This window comes from Lissotriton vulgaris, chromosome 7 (assembly GCF_964263255.1).
Source record: "Lissotriton vulgaris chromosome 7, aLisVul1.2, whole genome shotgun sequence".
NCBI classification, from domain to species: Eukaryota; Metazoa; Chordata; class Amphibia; order Caudata; family Salamandridae; genus Lissotriton; species Lissotriton vulgaris.
This window is the reverse complement of record NC_141695.1, coordinates 540,195,844-540,207,986: the sequence shown is the minus strand read 5'-3', so window position 1 is coordinate 540,207,986 and position 12,143 is coordinate 540,195,844.

Below are 12,143 nucleotides of genomic sequence, written 5' to 3'. Positions count from 1 at the left end.
AAGACAGTATTTTGGATTCTCACTTAATTAATCTCATGGCGTGTCAGCGTGGTACTAATGAGTACTGGTACCGTCGTCATGGTGATTTAAAATGTATGCTGAGGAACTTAGGAACTCCGACATGGTTCCTCACTCTGAGCTGTGCCGAGTATGGCTGGGAAGACTTACTTGAATTTCTACGAGAGGCAAATGGAAATATTGAAAACATTGAATTCAAGACACCTGGAGAACTGTGTTCTTTGGATCCAGTGAATGTATGCAGGTACTTCAATCATAGATTTGAAGCTATGATGTCTTTCATCACAAATAAAAAGAATCCACCTCTTGGAGAGGTGTTGGATTTCTTCTGGAGAAAGGAGTACCAAGCAAGAGGTGCCCCTCATATACATATGTTGTTGTGGATCAAGGATGCACCTAAATTTGGAACAGATCCGGATGACTTAGTGATGAATTTCATAGAACAGTATTCTACGTGTGCTGTTCCAAACGCAATGGAGAAGAAAAGCCTAAGAGAACAAGTTCTACGTTTCCAAAGCCATCGTTGTGGAAAGTACTGTCGTCGTAAATTCAGAAACAAGGACAAGTTCTACACCAAATGTCGTTTCAACTTTCCACGACCGGTGATTTCTAAAGGAAGAGTGAACAGTTTGATGTCCTCGCTGCGACATAATGTGACGAGGAAATCACCCAAGAATACATACAATTTGAAAAGGAACGAAGAGTCCAAGTACATCAATGACTACAACCCAGTGATTTTGTCCATGTGGAATGCTAACATGGATATACAGTTTGTGGCTGACAACTGTATGGCTGTGGCTCGGTATGTGACATCTTACATCACCAAAAAAGAAAAGACAGAACTGAAGGATATGTGGGAGGACATTTCCCATGAAAAGAGCCTCAGCAAGAAGTTGTACAGTTTCAGTCTGAAGATGTTGTCGCATCGAGAAATCGGAGCTTACGAATGTTCTGACCGCTTGTCTTCAGCAAGTCTCTATGCCAAATCCAGGAGTATCGTTTGGGCAAGTCTTGGTCTTGCTGCAACGCGAAATCGAGTTCTAAAACCTTTCCGGGAAATTGAGTATTTGGCGGAAAAGGAGCCAAACAGTACCGACATTTTGAAGACCAACATGTTGGATACATATTATCCAAATCGAAGCAGTCACCTTGAGAATGTTTGTCTATATGAGGTTCTACAAAATTATATATTCAAGAGGAACATCAAAGAAGATATTGAGAAAGGAGTGTATGCTGTAATTGGAAGTGAGGGATGTCTGGTCAAGCAAAGAAAATGCCAATTAGTAAACCATCGAAAATTGAGTGGCGAATCTCCAGAAAAAAAGGAGTTTTTCTATTTAGCACTTTTGCAACTTTTCAAGCCTTGGCGTGCAGAAGAGGAACTGCTTGGAGATTTCCTCTGTTACGAAGACTCTTTCAATGCAGCCAAGGAGTCCATAGAATGTCCTGCTTTTCCTAAATATCAAGAAATGCTTACTTTGGAAATTGAGCAGGAAGCAACGATTGCAGCCGAGATTGCCAGAGACAGTTCTCAGGACAGTCAGAGTTCTGTTTCATTGAGTCAAGATCCACTTGGAGGACCTATTATCGAAAATGAAGCTGCCACTGCTATGAATGAAGTAGAAAGAGCCATGGCACATGCTCAGGAGGATTCAGTTAACTTAGAAGACTTGGAAAAACAACTCAACGTTGAGCAGAGGAAAATATATGATGAAGTTACCAAGGAAATTGAGCACGGATTAAGTCATGAGAAGAACGAGTGCTCATGTACATCGTTGAAGCCTGTCCGACTGTACGTGAGTGGAGAAGCGGGAACTGGAAAAAGTTTCCTCATTAAAGCAATTTCTTGTTATTTGCAGGAAAGGACTGAGTCATCGTTGTCTTGTGTTGTCACCGCTCCTACTGGACTGGCAGCACATAACATTAAAGGTATTACTTTGCATCGTCTACTGATGCTGCCGGTGGAGCATGACAACAAATTACAATACAACAAGTTATCTGGGGATGCTTGCTGTGAAGTTTCAAGAGTCTTGAGGAAAATGAAACTACTTATCATTGACGAAGTAAGCATGGTTTACAATGTCATGCTTGCCTTTGTGCATTTGAGAATGCAAGAAGTACTTAAAACTGAATATGATGTGTTATTTGGTGGCAAACACATCATTGTTTTCGGAGATCTTCTGCAGCTGACACCAGTAAAAGGTCAACCTGTGTTCAAAATACTCACGCATGAAGATACCAGGAAGTGCCTAGGGAGCATTGGCAACGTCAATATATGGTTAAACTTCAATTATGCTGAACTGCATGAAAATATGCGTCAGGCAAAGGATGAAGATTACAAGAATATTCTACAAGATATTAGAATTGGAAAAGTGACCGAGCATGGGAAAGAAGCTTTAAATGCACGATTACTGACAAATTTATATCCCAAACAAGAGATTGTGCCTGAGAATATTTTTCAGAAAATTACTGAGAAGAAATCCGGGATATGTTTGATGCCAACTCTTGCAAATGTGCCATCTTCAACAACAAAATGTTGAATTTAGAAAAGCAAGAGATTGTGAAACTTGAAGCTATCGACAAAATAGAGCACATGGGATCAACAATTATTTTGTCAGACAATTTGAAATCAAAATTGGATTCATTAGAGAAGACTATATCTAAAACAGCGGGTTTTGAAAAGACTTTGAATGTGTGTTTAAATTGCGGAATCATTTTGAGAAGGAATTTACATGTAGAAAGAGGTCTGGTAAATGGATCAATGTGTAATGTTGTTGATTTTGAGAAATACAGAAATAGAGATGGAATAGAATTTTTAAGAATTACATTTGATGGCATTGAGGAAGTACAGCAAATTGGTCGTTGTTCTGCTAGGTTTTTGCTTGTTAAAGACTTATATGTTCGCCGTAAACAGTTTCCTGTTTGCTTGGCATATGCGGTGACAATCCATAAATCGCAAGGTTTAAGTGTAGACAGTGCATTGGTGAATATTGGCAGTTCTGTGTTCAAGAAGGGTATGGCATATGTGGCATTGTCACGAGTTAGAACTTTATCGGGATTGTACTTGATTGACTGTGATGTCACAAACATTTGTGCGGATCTAGATTGTGTTAAGGAATACAATAGGTTAAGAAGAGAGTATGCGCCACATTTGCCTCAATATCCTTTGTTTGAGAAACGTGTGGTAGGCCGGAAACGTAGAAATATCAGTAATAGTAGGGAGGTTGTTGCAAAAAGCAGTAATAGTAGGGAGGTTGTTGCAAAAAGACTAAAAGTCAATGAACCGAAAATTGTTAGCAGAAAGAAAGTGGATTCTGTTGAAGATGTTGTCGGTTTTCAATTTGAAAACAGTTCTGGTGTCAACTGCTATGCAAATGTAGTGGTTAATGTTCTCTTTTCACTAGAGAGTTTAAGAGAACAGATTCTGTTGAATTCAGAACAAATTTTATGCTGTTTGTTGAATTCTGTTTTCGAGAAATGTAGCACTGATCGAACAAAAGTAGAAAGTGTGTCTGAAGTTCGTTATCTGTTAGATGAATGTTCAGGTCAAACAGACTTCTCTGAAAATAATCAGCAAGATTGTCAGGAGTTTTTAATGTATATGCTTGATGTATTGCAAGATGAGGGTGTAGATGTAGATCACCTGTTTGGGCTTTCTTATCAATGGCAGCATGACTGCGAGAACTGTATGGTATCAAGTACTACTAGTGTAGACTCAGAAAGATTTATATATTTAACTTTGCCAGACAGTAAATCAGTGTCCTTTAATAAGCTAGTAAATGCAGCGGATCACAACATGGAGTGTAGCCAATGTAAATGTGATATGATGTCAACATTATTTATACGTAGATATGGCCAGTATGTCATTTTAATGATCCAACGATGTAGGCCTGATGGATCAAAATTGTCAACTTTAATAAAAAATTGTGTGGCTTCTCAGCTGTCAATATCAGGGAGGACTTTTGTAACTGTAGCAATTATCTATCACAATGGTCCATCAACAACATCAGGACATTATACAGCTTACTTAAAGTCTGGAAACGGCTGGTCATTCTGTAATGATTCCGCTGTAACTTTCAAAAAAAAATTGCCGTTTGACCTTAAAAATTCTTACCTGGTGTTTTTAAAACCAAAATTTTAAGTAGAGGGAATGTAAGTCTGCAATGCTGTCTAGATTAAAAATCCAACTATATAAACTTGATGCAAGTAAGTCTGCTTCATAGTAAGCAGTATCAGTGTCATAGGAAAAGGAGAACATGAGTGACAAAGAAGAGTAAGTTATTAGTAGTCCAGGATTGTGAAAATAATCTCAAATGTTTTCTTTTTGAAAGTTGCAAAAATAGAAAATGTCGGGATTTGATTGGAAGAATAACAAGACTTGCGAATCGCGGCAACATGATTTGGCCTAGTGGAAACATGTGATAGAATGAGAGAAGTCTTTTTTTCTATGTAACATATTTTTCATATCGATGGAGGTTTTCTTTCAGAAAGTGGCGGGCTGAAAATATTTATAGCACAACAGAGTGGATGCTGTTTATAGGACATCCTTCGACGTCATTGAAAGTAAGTTAATTTTAAGGAGTTTTGAAATCAGTTTTCTTAGTTTGTATGGGTTTTTTAAACACAGTCATTTTGATTGTGTTTTTTTTTCCCCGCTGTTACATGATGAATACCTTCAAGTCACTGATTTAAGTGAAATTTGATACATTCTGAGAACAGCAAAAATAAACCATTTAACATGTATAATTAATGTTATGCTTTTTGAAATTATGATATATATTTAGAAATGTGAGGTAGATATGGAGAAGCTGAGTCTTCTGTAAGTGTCAATTTTAATGCTTACAGTGCTGTACTTCTAGGTACTGTTTTTTTTTAAAAAAAAGAAATAGGCCTCACCTCAAAGAAAGCTCTTGAAAGCACACATCTTATTTGCATCCTAAAACAATCATTTAAAATGTTTGACACAATTTTATGATGGCTTTACATCTTTTTTGCGCTGTTATTGCATCACTATTGTGAGACATAAGCAATGCAAAAGAAGCATCATGTTTCAAAATAGGCCTCATTTCATCAGCATGAAGATACAGTTTTTTTAAAATAAATATCTTTAGGATTGTGTAGGGGTCGTAGAGAAGTAGAGGTTTCTGTAAGTGTCAAAGTTGTTTAAAAAGTGTTTCTTCTTGAACCTTTTCCCTTCTTTTTTCTAATTTTTAAATACATGTTTTAATATTTTTGGAAATGTTTGTTCTCTCTTTTACAGATTGAATGTATGAAAAATTTGCTTGAAAAGTTAACATGAATTATAAGGTAAATGTTTTCTACTTTTTTAACGTGCATTCCACTGCTGATGATGTCACTGACTATGTTATGATTGATGTAATAAGTGGGCATGTTTTACTGCAATGGTAGGTCTTCACATCTATTATCTCGTCTGTATTCTTCAACAAGCATAAATTTGATATGCAACCCAGAGTACGGTTCACCTTAAACAAACTTTTAGAGAGGACACACCTTATCGTCACCCTCAATCATTCATTTAATCTATCACATTTAACATCTATTAGTTCTACTGCTTCATTTCTTAAATCTTTACTTTCCTGTGTTTGCTACTTCTCTCCTTCCTTTCTCTATTACTTAATTTTTCTACTCCTTCCAGTATTTTTCTCAGTCCCTCTCTTCTCATACTTCTTCATTATTATTCACTAATTCTGTTTCTATTAATGTTACTGTTTCTGAATGATCTCCAAAAATTTTTAAAACAAGAACAGTAAGTATAAGGATAGGAAAAGACATTTATGTTACAAGAAAGACAACTATAGGAAGTAAACAGAAAAAACTGTTACTCGCAATCGACTGCTGATGATCTCACTGACCATGTCAAAAATTATGTAATATATGACATGATCAGAAGTGAATTGCGGGTAACAGTATCTTTTCTTTACTCCCTATAGCTGTCTTTTTTGTAACATAACTGTCTGTTTTCTTTCCTTATACTTACTATTCCTTTTTTAAAAAAAAATTTTTTTGGTACGCTCAAAGTTCGCGTACCGGAGTGCGAACTGGGAGCGAACTAATAGAAATAGAGCTTGGCAGAGTTCAAAGAATTCTACCAATTTTTTTTAATAATGGGGAGGTAGTTCTGAAAAGAACTGTTTTTTTTTGTTTTTGTTGTTTTAAATTTTTTTTATTAGTTTTCTGAACATTTTTTATATTTTTTTGTTTTTTTCTGAACATTTTGTATTTTTTTTTATTTTTTGGGGGGAGGGGGGAAACAAAAATGATTCATCGAAGACGGCTCAACAGGAGCAACAAAAAAAAGAAGAATTTACTTTTTGGGGCGTTTTGGGCACACATGATTGTTGATGGCTCTCATTATAAGTGTAATGCTACTTTCGCGGTAGCAAAGTGTCTGGTTGCACCACACACAGACTTGCTTCACTTCTCCCATGTTGATCTGGATGTTCGGGATCACCTCCCTCGCCTCCGGTCCCGATACCTCCTGAACAACAGATCTTCTTGCCATTTCTGGTGGATTTTGTTGTTGGTCGCGAAGCTGGGCATTACTGTAGTTGTTAGGGTGCCATCGACTCATGTGCCTGTGCATTGTATGATTCCCATAGCTGTACTTTTTGTCTGTGCCCCTTGAAAGACGATAGCCGCAAATACGACAAAATACGTATCTAGCATTAACTTTTTTTTGGTCAGCAGGAAATTTGAAAAATTGCCAGATATAATTTTCTTTCCTGTTATATCTCCTGGGCTCCTCTGGCAAAAACTCTTGATTTTCTTCCTCTTCCTCCTCTTCTTGATTTTCCTCCTCTTCTATAATTAGTGAAGCAGGTGGTCCTTTCTTCCCATGAGGAGGTGGAGGAGGTGGTGGGGGCACACTGGCTGAAGCAACCATTGAAGCCATTGCTGAAGAATCAAAAAGGGTCTTTCTCTCACCAAGATGAAAGTCAGAGTGAGGAAAGAAGGAGGGGTTTTCATCATTTGGGAGAAGGAAAAATTCTAAACCAATGAAAAGTGTTAATTTTATATCACATGACCAAGTATTACATCATTAGGAAACCAAACGTGAAATGAACCAATGAAAAGTGTTATTTTCGAGTCACATGACCTGCTGTGTTTACGTTTCGCGCTTTGCTCCGCTTTCCGGTCCACTTCCGGGTCCGCTAACTTGGCGCGTCCAATGACGTATTACGCGATAACGCAAAACGTCATGCAAACGTAACAGTTACGCTAAAGGAACGTTTACTGGTTCGCGTACTAAGCCGCGGCTTTAAATTGAACAAACGGGAAGCTGACCGGTTCGCGGACTGGGAGCGAAACAAAAAAAAATGTTTTTAAAAAATTGTCTAAAGAACATGAAAAATATATTTCAAGATTTAAAGAAGAATATATTTTACAGCTACAGATATTAGCTTTTAAAAAACCATTGAAATTCAATGAAAAAACCATAGGTTATAGTCCATATATAGTTAGGAATTTGCATTTACAAAACCTCGAAAATTCACTGAAAAAACCATTGGTTATAGACCATATATAGTTAGGGATTAGCATTTACAAAACCTTAATTTACTCGCATAAAACCATTGAAATTCCATATATAGTTATGAGCGCTAACTATATATCGCGCACCCGCAATCCACTGCTGATGATGTCACATATTACATCATTCATGACATGGTTAGTGACATCACTGATGACATCTCAAATGACATCACTGATAAAATCACTGATAACATCTCATTTGACATGACTGATCACATCACTGATGATATCATTCATGTGATAATACCATGAACCTCTTCAGACTCTAATATAACCTTAGATACAATCAGTGTAAACAGACAGTCACAGACTGTCACTCATCCATGGAGTTACTCACACACCTAGTCAGTTATGCCAAAAAACAATCACACCTCCATTTTCTCAACTATACAGTTATACACACCTTATTTATTCAAACATATACTAACACATATTTACTTTACTCTCTTATACAATCCCTGATACAAGTTCACAATGATCCATACAGCCACTCACACATTCACTGGCTCTTATGCACAGTTATTTATATATGTCAACTCTCACATGTACTGTGTTTTACATATGTACTTACTTTGACATGTAGCACTGAGATATCCATTCATTCACCAATACACTCATGCACACAGTCAACCGCCCATACAGCTGTTTCCACATGCACTTTTGAACCCATACATCTAGTGAATCAACTGCTCACACATCTATGCACAGAGTCATACACCTCCCAGCCACCCACACACACACTCAGTCTCCCATACAAATACTTGGGCAACCAATTAATAACCCATATAGTTACTCATATAGCTACTGATCAACACATGCAGCAGTTTACAGAACAACAGACATAATGATGCACAAATTAAGACAGTTTAGTCACTAACCCATGCACTCAGTGAGACACATTTAATCACTCACTCATACAGTCAGACATGCACCTACTAAATCCTTCATCCAGACACTTATACATCCACTCATTCTTCAATATGTAAGACATATTTTTACTTTACAGAAACATACAGTCACTGGATGTTGTCATCAGTGATGTCATCAGTGATGTCATTTGAGATGTCATCAGTGATGTCATCAGTGATGTCACTAACCATGTCATGAATGATGTAATATGTGACATCATCAGCAGTGGATTGCGGGTGCGCGATATATAGTTAGTGCTTATAACTATATATGGAATTTCAATGGTTTTATGCGAGTAAATTAAGGTTTTGTAAATGCTAATCCCTAACTATATATGGTCTATAACCAATGGTTTTTTCAGTGATATATATATATATATATATATATATATATATATATATATATATATATATATATATATATATATATATATATATATATATATGAAGAAAGCAGTCCTTGTTCCGTCTGTAAACGGCGGAACTTAGTAGGTCTGGACCTCCGAAGCCTCACACAGTACAGCGAAATACAGCCAGGAAACAATCACTCCTCAAGTGAGTTTGCAGGAAGACGGTTAATGGAATGAAAGATGACACGTTTCACTCCACTAGGGAGCTTGTTCACATAGCGCGCCCAAAACACTGAGAAACTTTTATAGTAGCAATAAAGGTGGGACAATACAAAAAGTGTATACGCCTTCACTGCATTTCATCATGAAAATAGTGAAAGGACTAACTAACATGCAAGTGCACAAAATAATAAAAGTCAGACTAGTATTTACAAAGTCAATTAGCAATTCATATGTAGATAATGTGATCACAAAAATCTATGAAATAGCAAACACAGAATATAAAGTGCATTTTTGAAGAATAATAAATACATTAATGAGCAGTTTTTTCCTTACATCAATGTTATTTATCCTCCTATTTCATTGTGAAAAAACAAAGATAACCTTCCAAGGGAATAACGACATAGTGCCATGGAATGAAAAGAATCATGAATATTCACAGTGATTAGATGGAAACACAAAACCCATGTTGTGACATCAAGTCCATAGTCAAATGTCATGAGTGATCACATTATGATGATAACAGTGATTAGTACTGTCTGCACAGGAAAAATTATAACCTAAAAAAAGAGAAGGAGCTCTGGTGTCAAAATATTAGAAAGAAGAGTGCACAAATAAACAATAAAAAATGTTAAATATGTACCAAAAGGCCACAGCTGAGAATATGACAGATTGAATCAATTTAGTCTCACACTGTAAATCTGCAGTCTGGGAATAGCAGTACCTAACACATTATTACCTATTGGTATATACTATAGGTAGTCACCAGACGGGACTAAATCAAGAAAATGTTACAGCCAAGTGGCCAACCAAGAGGTGAAAACAGTATAATAGAAAACAAAGATGAAGAAAATCTAAAAGATTATCAAGGACTAGAGACATCATAAGAATTAATAAGGACCAAGTGCATTGCAATAAGTAGAACAGTTCATAAAAAATTGCTCAGGTCTTCTGTTAAATTCAGCCCATTGGGGGCCTTAGTATCTAGGGACAGTATGAGATGTGATTGCTTCTGCCTTAGTAGCTTCATGCGGTCCCCACCTCGGCCGGGTTGAGGTACCGAACACAGAACAGTGTCTTCAAAATCGTTTAGTTTTTTGTCATGCACTGAGCGGAAATGTCTTCCAACAGGGTAACTGTTGTCACTATTCACAATCGCACGAATGTGCTGCAGAATACGTTGGTGAACAGGAAGCTTAGTACTTCCAATGTACTCAAGATTACAAGTACATTTCAATTTATATACAACGAACTCAGACCTGCAAGTGAGATATTCACGAATGGGAATCGGTGTTGTACTAAATGCTGTGACATAATGTGTGCTGTTTTTGGCAAAAGTGCAAGCACGACAGGAGGTGCATTATAAAAACCTGTTCTATTTACAAGACTCTTTTTGGTTGATCCCTCTGGCATCGGCCTGTCGAGTGCATCACGCATGGAAGGCCCCCTTCTGAATGTTATGTTTGGTTTATTGGGAAGCAGTGGCCCAAGGATGATATCAGTCAGTATTATGGGCCATTCTGTGCAAATAATCCGTCTGATCTTACGTGCCTGTGTGCTAAAGTTGGTTATGAGCCTCACAGTACATTCAGAGGTGGAAGTGTTGGGAACCTTAGGTGCTAGGAGTGAGCTGCGATCAAATGAGCAAGCTTTCTGAAGGGCTCTTTCCAAAATATGATCGGAGTAGCCTCTATTGATGAAGCGTTGTTTGGACTCATGGAGACACATGTCAAGAGAATCTTTATCGCTGCATATCCTGCAAATGCGTATGAATTCCCCATAGGGGATACTGCTGATGGTATGGGCAGGATGAGCGCTTCGGGCACGCAAAATTGCATTACCCGCTGTGGTCTTTCGATGTAGACGGGTTTCAATTTTGTTGTTCTTAATGAAAATGTGTACATCTAGAAACTCTGCTGCATCTGTTGTGATAATGGATGTGAACCTGAGATTAAATTCATTAACATTCAAATCAGTGACAAATGCATTAGCTTCCACTATTGACCCCTTCCAAATAATACAAACATTGTCGATATAACGCCAGTAGTGTACAATGTAGCCATCGTTGGTGCGTGGTCCTGAGCTCGTGTTCCTCCCACCAGCCCACATGTAAACATGAGTAACTGGGGGAGAAACACGAGCCCATCGCCACACCACGCAACTGTTGGTATATCTGGCCCTGAAAACGGAAAAAGTTAGTGGTGAGGCAGATTTTAATCATTTCCATTATCATTGCATTGTGATCCCGAAAACAAATGTCTGTCTCTATTATATATATATATATATATATATATATATATATATATATATATATATATATATATATATATATATATATATATATATATATATATATTTATATTTATATATATATATATATATATATATATATATATATATATATATATATATATATACATATATATATATATATACATATATATATATATATATATACACACACACAAAGAGTTTGTCCAAAGGGACGGAGCCTGTCAACAAACAGTTTGCTCAAAGGGACGGAGCCTGCACTCACCTCAAGGCTCCGGGCTATGACAATGTACAATTCCTGGAGCTGGCATAAGCCTAACGTGTCTCAGATGCTTCCCATCCTTGGTCACAGGCTGCCATTCGAAATGTGCGATATTTAATTTTAACCACCATGTTGTTTAAATAGAACCTTCTTTATTAGCGTCATGTGATAGTTATCCCAAAGCATTGTGGTACATGTGGTTAAAACAGCATTCCAACCCATGTGGGTAATCGCACTTCTGAATTATTAAAATGCATCCATCGCCCCTGTGGGCTGAAATCTTGTCACACAGTACCTCTTCATAAGCCCCCTCAATGTTCCCCAGCAGTCACTAAAGATGAAAGCACAGCGGACCTGCTTTAATCAACAACGGTACTGGCTCCACTGCTTGGATCGCTGTTTCATAATCATACAAAGAGTTTGTTCAAAGGGACGGAGCCTGCACTCACGTCGAGGCTCCGAGCTGTGACAAGGTACAATTCCTGGAGCTGGCATAATCCTAAGGCGTTTCAGATGCTTCCCATCCTTGGTCACAGGCTGCCATTTGAAATGTACAATATTTCA